Here is an 18,941-nt window from a genome sequence, read left to right as displayed (position 1 = left end):
CAATCTGAGTTTTATTTTCTCAGTCCTTTCTTCTGCCTTTCTGTATTTCTCAAATGCCTCACTTTTTGACGCATTCATATCCTACAGTTGCCTCTGTAATTCCTGGTACCTCTGTTGGGGGACAATTTCTTCCTCAAGCCGTTCTATGGTAAGCCGAGCTTGTGCCATATTTTCTTGAAGATTTTCTATACTAGGATCGTTACTTGTCATAATGTCCTTGGCTTGAATATATGTCTGCGTATTCTTGCTGTGGGACTGAATGCTTATAGTCTGTGTACTTTTATTATGGACAATCCATCCTTCTGTCTGGGTGGCCGTGTTGTCGGAGGTTACTACTTCCGTTTGAACAGCTATGCTACGAAAATGTATATTCTCTGTTTGGGCAGCTGCTTCTACAACAGTGACGTGTTGTTCCTTAACAATTGGAGTGAATATGGGCTCAGTTTGAGTCCCAGTGACCTTTGTATCATGAAATTTAGTTTGAATGGCTGCATTCATTATTTTCGGGGTTCTGCCTGAAACTTTCCCCGCTGTTAATGTCCTTATCCTTTGCCTGAGTCGTTTCACTAATTTCTGCAGCCTCTGCTGTTCCTTTCTAAGCCTTTTAACTTTGTTTTTCTTCTTTTTAGAAGGAACAATTGTTCCACTAATCGTTTCTGTTGGTTGCTTATCTGGGTTTTGTTCTTCAAGAGCTGTGTCCTTACCCTGACTTGTTCCTATTTCTCCTATTTGTCCCACATCCTGTGTATTTAAATTGACCCAACTAGGTTCTCCTGGAGGTGCATTACTAGTTTGGTCTACCTCTTCCTGAGTGACTTCTGCCCCTGATTCTTCTCTACCGATCATATTTTCTGATATGCTCCTATTATGGGCAGAGTTTTCTTCTGTTTGTGTTACTTCAACATTAAAGTTGAGCGGGCTTTCGGGCTGTATAAATTCATTCATATTGGCTAAAATTTGGGCCAATTCCATATCAAATAAGTCTCATGGGGGACTTGTGTTTGGAGTTAAGGGAGTTCTGTTTCATTCCTCTCCTCTTCACTAGAGTGCTCTGTTTCCTCCTCATGTTCTGATTCTTGGTCATCCCGTCCTTCCAGCTGTAAAGGTTTCTCATTTTTAGGATTAGATAGTTCTAAGGGTTGGCAGAGGTTTTTAGCTGTTCCCAAGCTTGTCTTGGCAGAGCGTCTGTGTTTTTGTGGACTGTTTGCTGTGCTGGCAGTTCTCTTCCTTTTTGGGACAGGGTTAGGAGTAGGTAAAGCTAACCCACCTTCTATGGTAAATACTAATTCTTCCCAACTTGTTTGCTGCTGGGCAAGGTTATAGCTTACTATCAACCTAATTAAGCAATGATGACTCACGACAGTTTCTATATGCCAGGATTTTTTTATGCTTCGAGCAGCGTCATGCAATAAGAAATTCAAATACGCAGGCAAGTTTACAGAACATTTCTGCTTCAGAACTGCTAATAATTTAAGGTGTCGTGGCCTTACCACATCTTTTCTTCCGTCGCATGTGATATAGCTCTGAACGATTCTGGCCAGTTCTGTCCATGGTTCTCCAAGGGATGAAGGTTGAACTCCTTTGCCTTTGACAATCAGGTTCTATCCCTCATCCTAAAAAAGTGCAATAGCGTCATGCAACCCCAATTTTTTATGAGTCCATATGGGTCTGACTACTGGTAATCAGGACACTTCTGCTATTACTTCATCTGTCAATTTGCCTTCCTCTTATCGTAGAATGTTAATTTTGTAAATCATGTAAGAATTCGATAGAAATGGCTTCATTTGCTTGCTGCAGTCATGTGAAATATGCAACCCATCAGGCTCTAACTAAAATTTCTCTGATAGCATCGGAAACAGCTAGTATCAATGGCTCCCTGCGCACTATTGTTCCTCCCATTTTTCCTGAATTCTGCACACTGTTAGCTTAACACAGGTAACACAACAATAGACAGGTAACACAGCAATGGAACAACAAGTTGTTAATATTAGATAATACTTTTTCAACATATATACCGTTAAAGACTTGCTATTATGGAATGTCGTATAGTCCGGTATAACCAAATAAAGGGCTAACACACATGCATGAGTGCTTTGGGAGTCACCCTCTCCCCCCCTTAAAATGATAGGTTGCCTTCGACCAGTTAAATGAAGGAATGATGCTCTGGCGGCGACGTACAGGAGTGGTAAAAATGGCAAGGTATACATATTTATGATAGGATCACAAAAATATCGGGGTACTGAAATCGATGCATAAACGAGAATTATGAATAAATGTGGAGATGTCGTGGAATGATTCGAAAAGGGAGAAAGGACATCTTACGTGGGTAAGATGCTTTGTGGTCATTATTCCACTTAAACCACTATGATTGATTTTTTAAAAGATATCTCATGCATAAAGGTTCAAAAAAATAAATCAGGGATATAATCTTCTCTGTAATAAAGATAAAGAATAAGAAAAGGGAGTTATAATCACTATTGATGTTGAAAATTTGACTCCAATACCATCAGCAGAGCTTCTGTTTCCCACAGGTGTTTATAACCTTGATAGAGTTGCTTTTTCACCCTTTGGAACCATGATCCTTTATGTATAATTAGGAAAGTTCCTTATGATGTCAGAATGGAGGCCATTGTGCTGGCTTGGTGACCAGATGAATCACAATGCCATTCACTGGGGAGGAGAAAAAGGTGGATAGGTCGGCTCGTGATGAGACCTCTTGTTCCAAGGACTTTATTTTTTCTTATGCATCCATTGGATCATATCCCTGGTGTGGTGGCCATAGTGGGAATGCCACTTCACTGCTTCCTTATGATCATGGTAGGCTGGCTCATGATGAGACCCCCTATCCTCCACCTGACAAATCATGAAATTGTTAGTAAACATATATATATATATATATATATATATATATATATATATATATATATATATATATATATATATATATATATATATATATATATTTATTTATTTATTTATTTATTTATTTATTTATTTATTTATTTATTTTAGATAGCACTTCTTATTTATATATAGAGGGTGGCTCAACAGTCCTTAAGAGTAGGGATGGTGGAAGAAGTCTGAACATACCAATAGAAAAAAATATGCCCTTACTCTTATTCAATGATAATGAGTAGAGAGAATTATAGGGGTTAGGGAAGAACCAACATGGTATAAATAATCAATCAATTTGATTTATAGTGAAGATAAGGACAACAAAGTGATATAGATGGTTGTGTCCTTCCCTTTTTTAATCAATACAAAGCAATCTCATTAAAGATGATAATATTTGATTTTCTTGTTCCAGTAACCTTCAAATTTGTATCCTTATATATATGTTTGTATTCTTGCCCTATAGAGGATCATAGAGAGTGAAATAATATTCACAAGGTGCTTATTTTCTAAAGAAAACCTTTCACAAAAAGTGTTGTTCCTTGGAGGGAACAACAAAAAAACACACAAAATTGTTGTTCCTTAAAGGGAACCGTAGCTGTTCCTTAGGAGGAACAACAAAAAGAAACAAAACTGCACACCGAAACTGTTGTTCCTTAGAGGGAATAGCAGTTGTTCCTTAGAAGGAACAGCAGTTGTTCCTTATAAGGAACAACGAAAAGAAAGAAAAATAATTGGACGCGAAATTGTTGTTCCTTAAAGGGAACAACAGTTGTTCCTTAGATGGAACAATGGAAAAATAGATGCAAACGAAATTGTTGTTCCTTAGAGGGAACAACATTAAAACAAACCCAAACAAAACTGTTGTTCCTTAGAGGGAACAACAGCTATTCCTTAAAGGGAACAACAAAAACAAACGCACACGGAAGTGTTGTTCCTTAGAGGGAACGACTGCTGTTCCTTAGAGGGAACAACAACTGTTCCTTAAAGGGAATAGCAAAAAAAGAAACGCACACGGAAGTGTTGTTCCTTAGAGGGAACGACTATTGTTCTGTAGAGGGAACAACAACTATTCCTTAAAGGGAACAACAAAAACCAAATGCATGCAAAACTGTTGTTCCTTAGAGGGAACAACAACTGTTCCTTAAAGGGAACAACAAAAGCAAATGCATACGACACTACTATTCCTTAGAGGGAACGGCTATTGTTCCTTCGAGGGAACAACAACTGTTCCTTAGAGGGAACAACAAAATACAAACGCATACAAAATTGTTGTTCCTTAGAGGGAACAACAACTGTTCCTTAAATGGAACAACACGAAAATTGAATATACAAGGAATTGCTGCCCCTTAGATGGAATGACAGTTGTTCCTTAGAGGGAACAACAGTTGTTCCTTAAATGGAACAACACAAACAAGTACACGCAGAACTTCTATTCCTTAAATGGAACAACAAAAGCAAGCACACACGAAACTGTTGTTTCTTAAAGGGAACAATAACTATTCCGTGGAGGGAACAACAGTTGTTCCTTAGAGGGAACAACACAAAAATCAAATATACAGGAGACTGTTGTTCCTTCAATGGAATTACAGTTGTTCCTTAAAGGGAACAACAACTATTCCTTTAAGGGAACAACAGTTGTTCCTTTAAGGGCAACACGAAAAACTATACATAAAATTGCTGCTCCTTAGAGGGAATGACAACTGTTCTTTGGAGGGAACAACAGTTGTTCCTTAAAGGGAACAACAAAGGAAAAAAAGAGTTTATTTACAATTTTTACAAGCAAATTCAATCAAAATAGAAAGAAGAATTTATGTACAAAATTCAAAGACAAAATGAATTATTTACTGGGTCAATGCTGAGGATGGGTTGTCCTCCTCAGTGAGAATTTGTATGGTGGAATCTTCCCGTAACTGCTGGAAAAAGGACTCCCTAGTAAGTGGTTTGTGATAAAGTCATACTCGATGTCCATTCGCTTTAAAAGAATAGCTAGACCCGTCGATGGTGGCTAATGTGATGGTGCCATTATCATGCACCTTTTGTATCTCATAAGGTCCCAACCATCTGGTCTGGAGTTTTTTAGGGAAATCCTAGAACCTGGAATCTTACAGGAGTGCCCAATCTCCTTCGTGGAGGATATTCTTTTTAATAAGGGCATCATGCCATTTCACTCTTTACTATTGGATCAGTGCAGTGTGCTGAAGAGCTTGATGAGCCCCAAAAATGGATAATTATATGGGCTCATTCAGCCTCCTAATTCGACTTAATCCACCATTCTCATTAGTTTATTGCATGTTTTTGGTTATATTTATACTAATAAAAGTGAATTGGGTTAGTCATTATGCCAACAAGTCTAATGGGTGCTTTGTGCATTTTTTTGGTCAATTTTGAGACCAAATTGAAGGTTTTAATGAGCACTTGGCAGCCAAATTCGTGGAAGAACAAGGGAGAGGATTTGTAGGAAGGTGTCCCCTTCATTTATGGGCCCTTACCTCGAATTCTCTACCATCAACTCGGAGTTCAAGGGCCACCAAATCGATTATTATAAGGGCAACCGAGCAAGGGCTAGTAAAGTTGTTGTTAACTACAAGTTTTGGCAGCTGAGTTCCTAAAGTTTAGGAGGGCTGTTGGGGTCCTCAATTTGTATAAATAAGAGGGCTTAGGGCCTCATTTGCATTGGAAGAAGTTAGCTAGTTTTCAGTTCAATTTTAGTCATTTTTTCAGTCATTTTTTAGGCAATAGGTTAGCTCTGCATTTCAACACATCTTCGAGCTTTTCCTTGTGGACAGTTTTTGGAATGTAACTATTCTTTTGATCAATAAAGATGAATCCAGCTTTGCACCAGCTTTAATCTCTCTTAGGAGGCTATAGCTCTTGGGGTTGGGCCCAACCCAAGTGCCCAGTGCCTCCTTTGTTTACTTTTATGTGTTTTTGCTGCATTCTTAGAAGAAAATCTGCTATTTAGATCTAAATCTTGTTTTGTTATTTAGGTTGGTTTTGATGATAAAAAAGGCTTTTCATGTTCAGATTGATTTGATAGGTTAATAACAGAGAAGATCTTCAGAAAAAGGCTGTCAAGCACCTCTAATATCACCTCTCCCTCAGTGGGACATGAGCTGGGACCAAGGTGTCCTTGCTGCCACCAAAAACACTATCTTTGCTTCATCATGCAATTATTAGTGTTAGATTCTCATTTGCAGAAGTTGATACAAGTTGTGGTTACCTGCTCAGGTTCATTATTGCTTAGTTTTCATAGCTATTTCACATGATTTCGTTGCAAATAAACTGTTGTTCATTTTCTTTGCTGTTATTTAGGACAGATTAGGTTAAAGTAGCTAGGTCCTTGATTTTCCGAGTCTTTGTTTGTTCAGTTTGAGAAATAACTTGCAGAGCACCTGTGATACCTCCTCATCTATCCTTACCCCATCCATGCAACCTGCTTCGTCCTCTAACTCAGATTCTTGCCTTACATTTGCCACATTCTCTCGCTTTGCCCTAATTTCTACATTCTTGTGCATCATTGCTCCCTCCATCCTCGAACGAATCCAATCACTCCTTAGCCTCATTCACCAGGTCCTAGACCCCTTAACATCCTTATCCAACCTCCATGTCCACTTTCCCACCGTTTTTCCTCCATCAACCCTCCAAAATCCTCTTTTCGGAAAATCCTGTAGAAATTTTAGAACATCCTGTAGAACCCCTGCATACTTCCTGTAGAAGCTCACGAAAGTAGTTTCTTGAGATCCAATCATTGTGAAACTCTTTGGAAGGGTGCTAGGGACCCCTTAGACCTTATTCTAACCTTCCCAACCTCCTGCAAGCATTTCCTTTCGCCAATCCACCTCTGCACAGTAAAAAACAGTTAAAGCACATGCATAATAATTCTACCAACTTACTCAAAAATACAAAAAGATGTTTTTTTCCAAATTTTACTATAGAGGTAGCTTAGTCACATGCATTTTACCTTCCTAGAAGTCAATGGAATCCATTTCCACTATTTTCATCATTTTTCTTACACCAGTAGGGTTAGTTGGTAAAACTAGGGTTTGCTAGGGTTTGCATTTCCTTTCCGCTTTCAGTTTCTTTCTGCAAGTAGATTAGCCACCTTTGAGTTAGCTTTCATCCATCAGTTAAAAAGCTTCTTCTAAGAGTTCATAGAAGTTGGCTTAAGCTCCTAGCAGACTTGTGCCATCTGATCAAGTGACAGCCACGGTAAGAGCTAGTACTTGTGCATACAGCATCGTCGCTTCCAAGTTTGTTACGAACTACCGGGTTGATAAAATTAAATAAGGGAGTTTCAGGAGTTGCAGTATTATTGCATCAATACTAGGGCCCACCATAATTTTGGCGTCGTTGCCGAGGAAGCGTCAGAGTATTGGTGATTGTTGCTTTTCTTTTATTTTCCACTACAACCTTCTGCTAAGTAGTTTATTTCATTTCAATTCCGCAATTTCAATTCTGCAAGCGTAGATTAGCATTTCAATTCCGTAATTTCAATTCTGCAAGCGTAGATTAGCATTTCAATTCCGCAATTTCAATTCTGCAAGCGTAGCCTAGCATTTCATTCCTGCAATTTCATTTCAGCAAAATAGATTAGTCCTTTCTTGCTTTCATTTCAATTCCGCATTTTCATTTCAGCAAGATAGATTTTAGTTAGTTGCAGTTCAATCTATTTCAGTTTTGCAGGTACAAGAAAAAAAAAAATCAACGAAAAAGATTTCCTTTCATGCCTTGTAGGAGTAGAGTTAATTCAGAAAAATGATGGCACAACACCCCCACTGCTTCACACAACCAACCTTCTCTCTTCTTCGATGGCTGTGATTAAAGAACCCCTAGGTAGACCGCAAGACATATTTGAAGAACCTCAAGGGAAGAATAAGAAGAAAACATTCCTCTGGAGCAAATGGCTACAAATAGAAATGTTGGGGAGCAGTACCTTGTCCAAAAACGAATTTGCAAATCAGATGGAAGATTTCATGAGTGATATGAGGCAGTTTCTTGCCATGCAATTGGATACATTACGGATCCAAAGGAAGCAAGAGGAAGCTAAGAGGGCTTTGGCCATCTTTTGTCCCAGTTGCACTAGAATACATCCTAGGAACGAATGTCCATTGCACTCCATAAAAGTGTGTTTTGTTTGTGAAAGCGACCATCCTACAAATCAGTGCCCCTCCTTGCCCGGAATTAAAGCTGCATATCAGAGGGCCAAAGGAGTGTTGGCATTATGATTCTAGTATGGCTCTATGTTACAGATGTTGTACTTGATGGCAACACCCATGGCAATGCTCTAATCAGGCTCTCAAAATGTTGAAAATTAAGAAGTACGCAAGAGAACAGTTCAGAAGATGCGTACCCGCAGGTACACCGTGAAGGGACCGCGGCTAGACACACAGGTCACCCGTTCAGAGGGTGCGTACCCCCAGTTTCACTTACTTCAAGGCAGAGAAGCGCGTTCACGTGGGGTTTCCTATGTTTGGCCCGTGGTATTTAGCCCGCCGCTCTTGATTCTATGGTTTTGGCCCGTGGTATTGTTTTATATTATTATTATTATTGAGCCCCATGTTTTTGGGCCCCTTGTATTGGTTATCTATGGTATTGATCCATGATTTTAGGAGGAGCTTGCCTATATAAAGCAAAGGATATCATTTGGCTATGTATCTTTTGCAAGTTGAATATCTTAAGATCTGAAATATTGGGTTATTGTTTAAAAGCTTGATCTATATGAAAGTGAAGTTGAAAGCGAATCTAATAAGGGTGATCTCTCGAGCGCATGATCAGATCTGGGCATCTGACTAACTGTGGCACACTGGTGGACTGCCAATTCGGCCCTAATCAGAAGTACGCAGGTGATTAACGGTACAGGTGTGTGGGTACGCAGAGCAGAAACAGGAGAGCTGTGTGGGTACGCAGAGCAGAAGAAGGGGTACCGCAGGTACACCGTGAAGGGACCGCGGCTAGACACACAGGTCACCCGTTCAGAGGGTGCGTACCCCCAGTTTCACTTACTTCAAGGCAGAGAAGCGCGTTCACGTGGGGTTTCCTATGTTTGGCCCGTGGTATTTAGCCCGCCGCTCTTGATTCTATGGTTTTGGCCCGTGGTATTGTTTTATATTATTATTATTGTTGAGCCCCATGTTTTTGGGCCCCTTGTATTGGTTATCTATGGTATTGATCCATGATTTTAGGAGGAGCTTGCCTATATAAAGCAAAGGATATCATTTGGCTATGTATCTTTTGCAAGTTGAATATCTTAAGATCTGAAATATTGGGTTATTGTTTAAAAGCTTGATCGATATGAAAGTGAAGTTGAAAGCAAATCTGAGAAGGGTGATCTCTCGAGCGCATGATCAGATCTGGGCATCTGACTAACTGTGGCACACTGGTGGACTGCCAATTCGGCCCTAATCAGAAGTACGCAGGTGATTAACGGTACAGGTGTGTGGGTACACAGAGCAGAAACAGGAGAGCTGCGTGGGTACGCAGAGCAGAAGAAGGGGTACTGCGTGGGTACGCAGAGCAGAAGAAGGAGAACTGCGTGGGTACGCAGTGCGACAAAAGTTCAGGTGCGTATGCACAGCAAAAGTACGCGGCGTGATAGTATCTTTGAGTGCGTGGCTTCAGTAACAGTACATGGCGCGATAGTGTCTTTGGGTGTGTACCTACAGTAATAGTACGCAGCGCAATTGAAGAAGCAGTGCCTGGGTACGCGGTGCAGCAGAAGGCTCTCTGCGGGTATACGCAGGGAAGCAGAAGGTGAAGTGCGTAGCGACGCAGGCCACAGAAAGAAAAACTGTGTATCTGTCTTAAGATCTTCTGTTGACTGAACTTTTCTATTGATAAGGTGTTCTGGGTTAGTTCTGTTATTGTTGATCTGGTTACTGCAGTTGACTGTGTAATTTACATGTACTTGATGATCATTTGATGCTTATGGATCCAGTTTGAAAATTTATGAAAAGTGGTCCTTGTAAGAAAAGAAGTAGGGGGTTGTAGCTCCCTTCCAGGAAAGACTGGAAAACGAGAGAGAGTTGTAGCTCTCTGCAGGTTGCAGCCTGTGTACTGGTAAAGGACTGCACCAGTACAAAATCATTGTAAAAGGAGTTTCTAATTTGAAAGAAGATAGAGACATATTGCAGCAGGTGGTTTTCACCCACATTGGGTTTCCACCTTACATCTGGTGTTCTTTGGTGTGACTATCTGTTTTCCTTGTTCATGCTCATTATTTTATGGTACTGATATGCAAAAATAATTCAAAGTATAAATAAGGAAGATTTGTTAAAAGAACTTGATAATACTGATTCACCCCCCCTCTCAGTATTATTTCCAACAAGGAGCCACTTAACCACTCTATTATATGAACCAAAGGAGGCCACATGGACCCAGAACTTACCAAGAGGGAATGCAAGGGACATCCCAGACCTATTACGACCCCTATCAAGCCACCTTCATGCCTTCTTGGGGTCCCCCTGCTCATCCTTCTTAGTCCACACCCCCTCCTTGGTCATATCCTCCTCAATACCATGCTTCTCCAGTTGCTCATTCATTTCACTCTTATGCTCAGCCACAACCTCAGTGGAATGCACCTCATCAGGGGTGGAGGTCCCAATACAACTCTCCTCCCGCTCATTTGCCTCCACCACCTACCCAACCACAACCCCATCCACATCCATCTCAAATATACACCCCCACTCAACTACCCGTACCACCATTTCCAAACCTGCACATTGGAATAGATCAATCCAATCGCAAAGCTAAGGCACAACATGTCTAGACAACTCCTCTTAAGCTCAATGATATTCACCGTAGCTCAGGAAGAGTATTGCAAAAAAGAGACTATATTGAAAGCATTGAAGGACCACATCCATTAAAAGAAGATTCAAAAGAAAAGATCAAAGAACCATGTGTTATAGACATTTTTGTGCCTTACAGCTCTAAGCATGAAATGTCCATAATCCAAGGGATCCAAAGTCCCTAAAAGTGTTGTTCCTACCCCTAGGGGAACAAGGTCAACCAATGACAGCTTCTCCCAGAAGTTCTCCACCAAAAACTACTCAGAACTAGTCAAATCAGGATCAATTCAGATGCTCCACTAGCTAGCTGCGTTGCAAAGCACCCAAATACACTGGCTAGGTGCGTTGCAACGCACTTGAATGCACTACCCAGGTGCGTTGAGCGGGAAATGACAAGTGGCAGAGTCATTCAACGAGGTGGAGAGACAATGGAAGCTTCCAGAATCTTCCTCAATGACACTTGCCTCACTGAGTTCGACCAAGGATGAGTAAGAGGCTCTCAGCCTCCAAGTGGAAGCAAGAACTGACAGAGAGAAGCCACAAGTCAAAACATAAGCTGACTCATCCTCTCTACTTACATCTATATATGGATCCCTCATCCCAGAGATCCAGAGGCTGGAATTTTGTACTTTGCAGAGAATTGTTGTTGGTTTTGAGATTGAGATTAGTGCATTGGGTGATTTATGCTTTGTTGGAGGTGAGGAAGGGATTCCTTTGCTGGGAGGTAGATGCTGGATCGGGACTCACTTGGTTGTATCTTCTCCTGGATCTTCTTATTATATCAATAAAACTATTTGAGTTTCTCCTACATGCTGTGTATCAATGATGTTTTGTTATATTTGCATGTTTAGCTTAATCTGATCCTAAGCTATTTATGAATGTAAATCTATATCTTTGTGTAGTCTTTCCTCTTCTGTGATCTTGCAGGAGCTTGGGGAAGCTGGGCAAGTAAGGGAGCAGGTAGCTGGAAGATGTCGAAGAGGAGAATGATTGGATCAACAAACTAGCGCAAGACACAGGTTAGTTTATCCTTCCTCTTCATTTACATTTCATAAAGAAGAATACGAAAGTAGTTTTCCTTGTTTGTTGCTAAGGCACTGTCACACCTTAGAGTGGGATAGGGGCGTTTTGAATAGATACTTTTCCCAACAACACCATGGGCTACACTTGATGAAGAGAAGTCATCAAAATCAGATATCGAGAGAGTTCCCTCATGGTTACCATCAAATCCTCCATGTATTCAAGAGAAAAATTAGCAAAAAGAGGAAGATGTGAAGGTCATGATAGAAGAAGATATGGAGAATGATCCAGATTAGCAAAAGGACCAAGGATATCAAAGCTATATTGAGATATGGTTCCAGACAGTCACTAAGTTGCAGCAGTACTCTCTTCCTCAGCTATGTTTGATCCCTTAAAAGTCAAATCATTTGGTCTCTGAAATCCGAATAATTGTCAAAGCATGCATTTCAATCCTCCACATCATTTTGTCTCTAATCTCGATGTGCACATGGCTCCATTGGAAGTATTCTTATACTTGAAAATGATTTTGTTTTTCAAGTAGGGTAGGGTAGGAAAAAAAAGAAAATAAGAAGAAAAAATGAAAATAAGAAGAAAATAAAAATCTAAGGCGAAAACCTCCTCGGAGGTGCCTTAGATTGGCTCATTGATTGAAAACCTCCATGAGGCGGTCAATGGGTTGGAAAGAAGAGAAAAGAAAAAGAGAATAAGATCCTTGGGTGAAAACCTCCCTTGGAGGCGCCCAGGGCAGGCAATTAGGGTGAAAACCTCCATGAGGCACCCTAGTTGTTTTCAAAAAAAAAGAGAAAAAGAAAGAAGAAAAGAGAAAAAGAAAAATAAACCTAATTTCCATTGAATAATTGCAGGTTGCAACAAGGACATTTCAGGTTAGGAGGATCGCTCAAAACAAAGACAAAGGAAGTTTTGTGCCTTCTACAAGAAGTTCTATGTCTTCTACAGGAAGTTTTGTATCTTCTACAGGAAGCTTACAAACAAGCCAAAATTTATCTCCGAAGAGGACCAGAAGGCTAGGAATATGTCCATGAGGCCTGCAAGCATCTATGTTTCCATCCCTCACCCTTCTCCATAATTTTTTCCATCTCATTGTGCTTCTTTCCTAAAAAATGTGTGTTCTACAGGAAGTTCCTGTAGAAATTACATGATTTCTACAGGAAGCTAGAAATGGATTTCAAAAAGGCAGTTTGGAGAACATGATAGCTTCCTCACATGTTCATAAGTCCTCCTACAATCCTTAAACCTCTCTCCCATCAATTCCATGCCTGCATCATAGCCCAAGCTCATTTTTTCTTACCATGCAAAAAACTGCAGAATGCATGGAAGCAAAAATACACAGTGCTGAAATTTGTTTTTTCTCTAGCTTGAAAACCATGCATCCATTTGAAAAAATGTTACATGGGGAGTTATATAGGGATGATGGCAACATGCCCAAGCAATTTCAGCCAATTCTGGTGCATTGTTTCCAAGAAATCAGCCCTATCACCTTCAGCCATTTTTGCATTTTCTCCATATCCGTGCATCCGTTTCAAAACCTGTTTCATGGGGAGATGCATATGGGTGATAGTAACCTACCCAAGCAGTTTCAGCCAATTCCGATGCATGGTTTTCGAGAAATTGACCTCTATAATCTTCAGCCATTTTCAGTTTTTCTCGAAATCTGTGCATCCATTGATCACAATTTTTCTATGGGAGGTGCATAATGATGATAGGAACATGCTCAGAAAGTTTCAGATCGATCCGGTCTATTGTTTGGGAGCTATGGAGAAAACAAGTTGTTGTCCTGTGAAAATTCAGCGTCAACAGCATGAGGGTGCAAATCTGAACGTTGAAGCCAGCTCCTACAACGTGGATCCGGCCAGAGGATACCTGCACAAGAAAAATAACCACACATCAGACAACAAAAAGCTTATAGCATAAAGGATCCAGGCATGCAGCAAGGGAATGTGAGCATGCAGCAGCAAAAAAGGACCCAGCAGCACGTCGACTTACAGGTATGTGTCTAAACCAGTTCCTCTATTTGCATCAATATGATTTGAAAGTGCATAAACGAATGAAATGGTGGGATTAAGCCGACAGTGCCTTGTCCAGTTCTCTAGCACTCAACCAGAAATCATGCAGCATACGTGTATAGACAACTCACTTGAAATTAAAAAAATAGGTAGTGTTGGCCGTTTGAACTCCAATGCAACTGATGTCAAGTGATTAACAAGAAGAGAACATATAGTTCATAATATCACTGTAGTCTGCATGTGGCCATGTACACCTGGCCACCTCACTCCCTCACCATGAATCATGCCGGAATTAAACGATGCTCGGCTAAAACTCTCACCACTCTTTGTTCAACTACGGTCACAACTGAAGCACGCATCCACCACTTCTAGATCGGTTAACCAGTGGTCCTCTACAAGATTCCTACTTGATTTCTCAAGATTTCGACTGTTTTTTAAAAAAATCTCCTACCTATCGGGCTCTACAGGAAGCGCAGTTTCATTCTATAGGAAGGCTTCTACAGGAAACGCAGAAAACAACCATGCAGAAAGAAAACCTGGGATTTTCAGCGAATTTCAAGCTCAAAACAAGGTAGGATCGGGGAAACTTCTTTGTGCATGATTTGTTGGTGCAAAATGGTGAATTGAACACAGCATTAAATTGAAAAATGAGAGTAAAAAGTTTGCTTGTGCATTGAGAATAGTGGAAGTCTACCTGCATGATTCACTGAGTTTACCCATTTTTTTTCTTCTGCATCCGAAATCTCCTCATCAATTTTAAAAAAGAAAATAAAAAAATTCCCTTGCAAGGAAAGACATGCAACAGTAGAGACCAACCTTTGTGTGGAAAAACTTGAATTTACATATCTATCAATGTGTTGAAAAAAAACCAATGTCCTTATGCTCTGCTTTGTAAAAAATTTCTTTCATAAATAGACAGACCAATTCTAGGTGACAACAGTTTTAACACAAGGGAATTATTGCCATTTGATGTTATAAAAAGCACATGAAAAATTCCTTCTTGGGTTCAAAAAAATACCGAATTCAGCTGTCCTCTATTTCGGTGATTGACTGTGTTTTTTTCCCACTTGAGCAGTTTGTTTTTTGGTTAAAACACAAACTCAACACCATGCCAACTGAAGAAATTGAGAAGAAAATTGATGAGGGAGCACAAGACATTCAAGCAGAGGGAAAAACAGAGGAAGAATAGAAGGAAAAAGAGGAATTTGACATGACTGCTGAGCATGAGACAGAAAAGGACACAATAGCAAAAATAGAGAGGGCGAAAAAGGAAAAAGGTTGGGAAGAAAAAGGCCAAGAAATCCCAAATGAAAGTTATCACAACTAAGGTAACTACACAAAAATTAAAAGGAAAGACACATCCAGCCAAGCAAACCGAAACAGTTGACACTAGACTTTCTACAGGAAGCATGGAAACAGTTTCTACGGGAAGCATGGAAACAGTTTCTACAGGAAGCATGAAAACAGAACAGCAAGAGGAGAAATCACCTGAGATTTTGCCCAGGGAGGTAGCAGATGTGCTTGCCACCATTAGCACACCTCCAAGACCAAAAAGGAAGAGAAAGAGGTAAAATTCCATGTACTTTAAAGCGAGGAGGAGCACACAGATCAAAGTAGGCAGACCCCAGCCACAGTCAAAGGAGCAAATTGTCATTAAGGACACAACAGCTAAACAAAAGGAGGAGTCTCCTTCAAAGATATCCATCACCTATGAATGAGGAAGCCAAAAACCTTCACTTGGAGAGAGAGAATTCAGATGATGGACTCAAAGATAGCTCTACAGGAAGCTGAGACAGTTCTACAGGAAGCTGAGAATTCTCTACAGGAAACTCAGGCTAAGCTAAGAGAGACCAAGAAATTGGAGGAAAAGGCAGCCAAACAATCACAAGAAGAAGGAAAAACAAGGAATCATCTGATGAACAACAAAGAGAGGATAAGCTGCAGGCTTAGGTTGAGGCGCTAACAAAACTGCTATAAGAAAAGGAGCACAGGCAGTGGGAAGAAGTAGAGAGAAAAGCATGGTTTCATGATTGAGAAGAGGACATCACTTCAGAAGCTTGGCATGATAGGGAGGCCACCAGGGCCATCAAAGATGAAGAGATAGATTAGTTGCTCAGAGGATGAGCAACACTTTCAGTAGGGGGGTGATGATGAGCCCCAAAAATGGATAATTATATGGGCTCATTCAACCTCCTAATTCGAGTTAATCCACCATTCTCATTAGTTTATTGCATGTTTTTTATTATATTTATGCTAATAAGAGTGAATTGGGTTAGTCATTATGCCAACAAGTCTTATGGGTGCTTTGTGCAGTTTTTTGGTCAATTTTGAGACCAAATTGAAGGTTTTAATGAGCACTTGGCAGCCAAATTCGTGGAAGAACAAGGGAGAGGATTTGTAGGAAGGTGTCCCCTTCATTTATGGGCCCTTACCTCGAATTCTCCACCATCATCTCCGAGTTCAAGGGCCACCATATCGATTATCACAAGAGTAGCCGAGCAAGGGCTAGTAAAGTTGTTGTTAACTACAAGTTTTGGCAGCCGAGTTCCTAAAGTTTAGGAGGGCTGTTGGGGTCCTCAATTTGTATAAATAAGAGGGCTTAGGGCCTCATTTGGGTTGGAAAAAGTTAGCTAGTTGGCAGTTCGATTTTAGTCATTTTTTTAGTCATTTTTTAGGCAGTAGGTTAGCTTTGCATTTCAGCACATTTTCGAGCTTTTCCTTGTGGACAGTTTTTGGAATGTAACTATTCTTTTGATCAATAAAGATGAATCCAACTTTGCACCAGCTCTAATCTCTCTTAGGAGGCTGTAGCTCTTGGGGTTGGGCCCAACCCAAGTGCCTAGTACCTCCTTTGTTTACTTTTATGTGTTTTTGCTGCATTCTTAGAAGAAAATCTGCTATTTAGATTTAAATCTTGTTTTGTTATTTAGGTTGCTTTTGATGATTAAAAATGATTTTCATGTTCAGATTGATTTGATAGGTTAATAACAGAGAAGATCTTTAGAAAAAGGCTATTAAGCACCTCTGATCTCACCTCTCCCTCAGTGGGACATGAGCTGGGACCAAAGTGTCCTTGCTGCCACCAAAAACATTGTCTTTGCTTCATCATGCAATTATTAGTGTTAGATTCTCATTTGCAGAAGTTGATACCAGTTGTGGTTACCTACTCAGGTTCATTATTGCTTAGTTTGCATAGTTATTTCACATTATTTCGTTGCAAATAAACTGTTGTTCATTTTCTTTGCTGTTATTTAGGACAGATTAGGTTAAAGTAGCTAGGTCCTTGATTTTCCGAGTCTTTATTTGTTCAATTTGAGAAATAAATTGCAGAGAACCTGTGATACCTCCTCATCTATCCTTACCCCATCCATGCAACCTGCTTCGTCCTCTAACTCAGATTCTTGCCTTACATTTGCCACATTCTCTCGCTTTGCCCTAATTTCTACATTCCTGTGCATCATTGCTCCCTCCATCCTCGAACGAATCCAATCGCTCCTTAGCCTCATGCGTCAGATCCTAGACCCCTTAACATCCTTATCCAACCTCCATGTCCACTTTCCCACCGTTTTTCCGCCATCAACCCTCCAAAATCCTCTTTTCGGAACATCCTGTAGAAATTTCAGAACATCCTGTAGAACCCCTGCAGACTTCCTGTAGAAGCTCACGAAAGCGGTTTATTGAGATCCAATCACTGTGAAACTCTCTGAAAGGATGCTAGGGACCCCTTAGGCCTTCTTCTAACCTTCCCAACCTCCTACAAGCATTTCCTTTCGCCAATCTTCCTTTGCACAGTCAAAAACAGTTAAAGCACATGCATAATAATTCTACCAACTTACTCAAAAATACAAAAAGATGTTTTTTTCCAAATTTCACTGTAGAGGTAGCTTAGTCACATGAATTTTACCTTCCTAGAATTCAATGGCATCCATTTCCACTGTTTTCATCATTTTTCTTGCACCAGTAGGGTTAGTCGGTAAAACTAGGGTTTGCTAGGGTTTGCATTTTCTTTCTGCAAGTAGATTAGCCCCCTTTGGGTTAGCTTTCATCCATCAGTTAAAAAGCTTCTTCTAAGAGCTCATAGAAGTTGGCTTAAGCTCCTAGCGGACTTGTGCCAGCTGATCAAGTGACAGCCGCGGCAAGAGCTAGTACTTGTGCATACAACACCGTCGCTTCCAAGTTTTTTATGAACTACCGGGTTGATAAAATTAAAAAGGGAGTTCCAAGAGTTGCAGCATTATTACTGCAATACTGGGGCCCACCAGAGCTGATAGCCAAATTTCATCCAATTCATTGATTTGATGTAGCCTATTAATCTGTGCCTCATTTAAGTCCAAGCCTACCTCTTGAGCTATCCTCAATGTCTGGATTTCAAATTCAATTGGGAAGATAAGTTCTTTGCCAAACACTAATTGGTATGGAGAATATTCTGTGGTATTTCTCCATGTCGTACGATATGCCCACAGGGCTTCTGGTAACTGGGTAGCCCAGTCACGTTTATGTGATGCAACTGTCTTTGTAAGTATTTCCTCAATCACTTTATTGTTGCTTTCTACCTGACCATTTGCCTGTGGGTGGTATGGAGTCATGGTTTTGTGCATGATATGATAATTCTTTAATGTTGTAGTGAACTTATGGCTTATGAATTGTGGCCCTCCATTCGTAATTACCTCTCTAGGCAAGCCATATCACATGAATAGTTGGAAAAGAAAGTGGATTACCGAATCCTCTATTGCCCTTGGTAGTGCCTATCCCTCCACCCATTTAGTCACATACTTTGTTGCAACTAAGATATATGTCTTTTGATTAGAGGATGGGTTTATTAGACCAATGAAGTCTAACGCCCATAGCTGAAAAGGTTCAATGACTATCTACGGGTGCAGAGGCATCTCATCAGACTGCCTGGGGCATCCCATTATCTGGCAATTGTCACATGCCTGGACAAACTTCTTGGCATCTTTAAAAATGGTGGGCCAATAATAGCCCATTTGTAAAATTTTGTGACCAATCCTTCGATTTACAAAATGTTCGTTGCACGGCCCATCATGGCACGCTTTCAGAATGTCAAAAACTTCATCTTCCTTGATGCATCTTCTAATGTGCATATCAGCTCCTGTATGAAATAAATATCCCTCGATCCAAGAGAATCGTGTGCTGTGTTGTACTATTTGTTTTCTTTCATTAGGCGTCAGGTGCTTGGGTAATTTTCCCACTGCCAAAT

This window comes from Pinus tabuliformis, chromosome 5_2, assembly GCF_031772625.1.
Source record: "Pinus tabuliformis cultivar Carrire ecotype Pingquan chromosome 5_2, CPIR1, whole genome shotgun sequence".
NCBI lineage: Eukaryota > Viridiplantae > Streptophyta > Pinopsida > Pinales > Pinaceae > Pinus > Pinus tabuliformis.
This window is presented reverse-complemented; position numbering follows the sequence as displayed.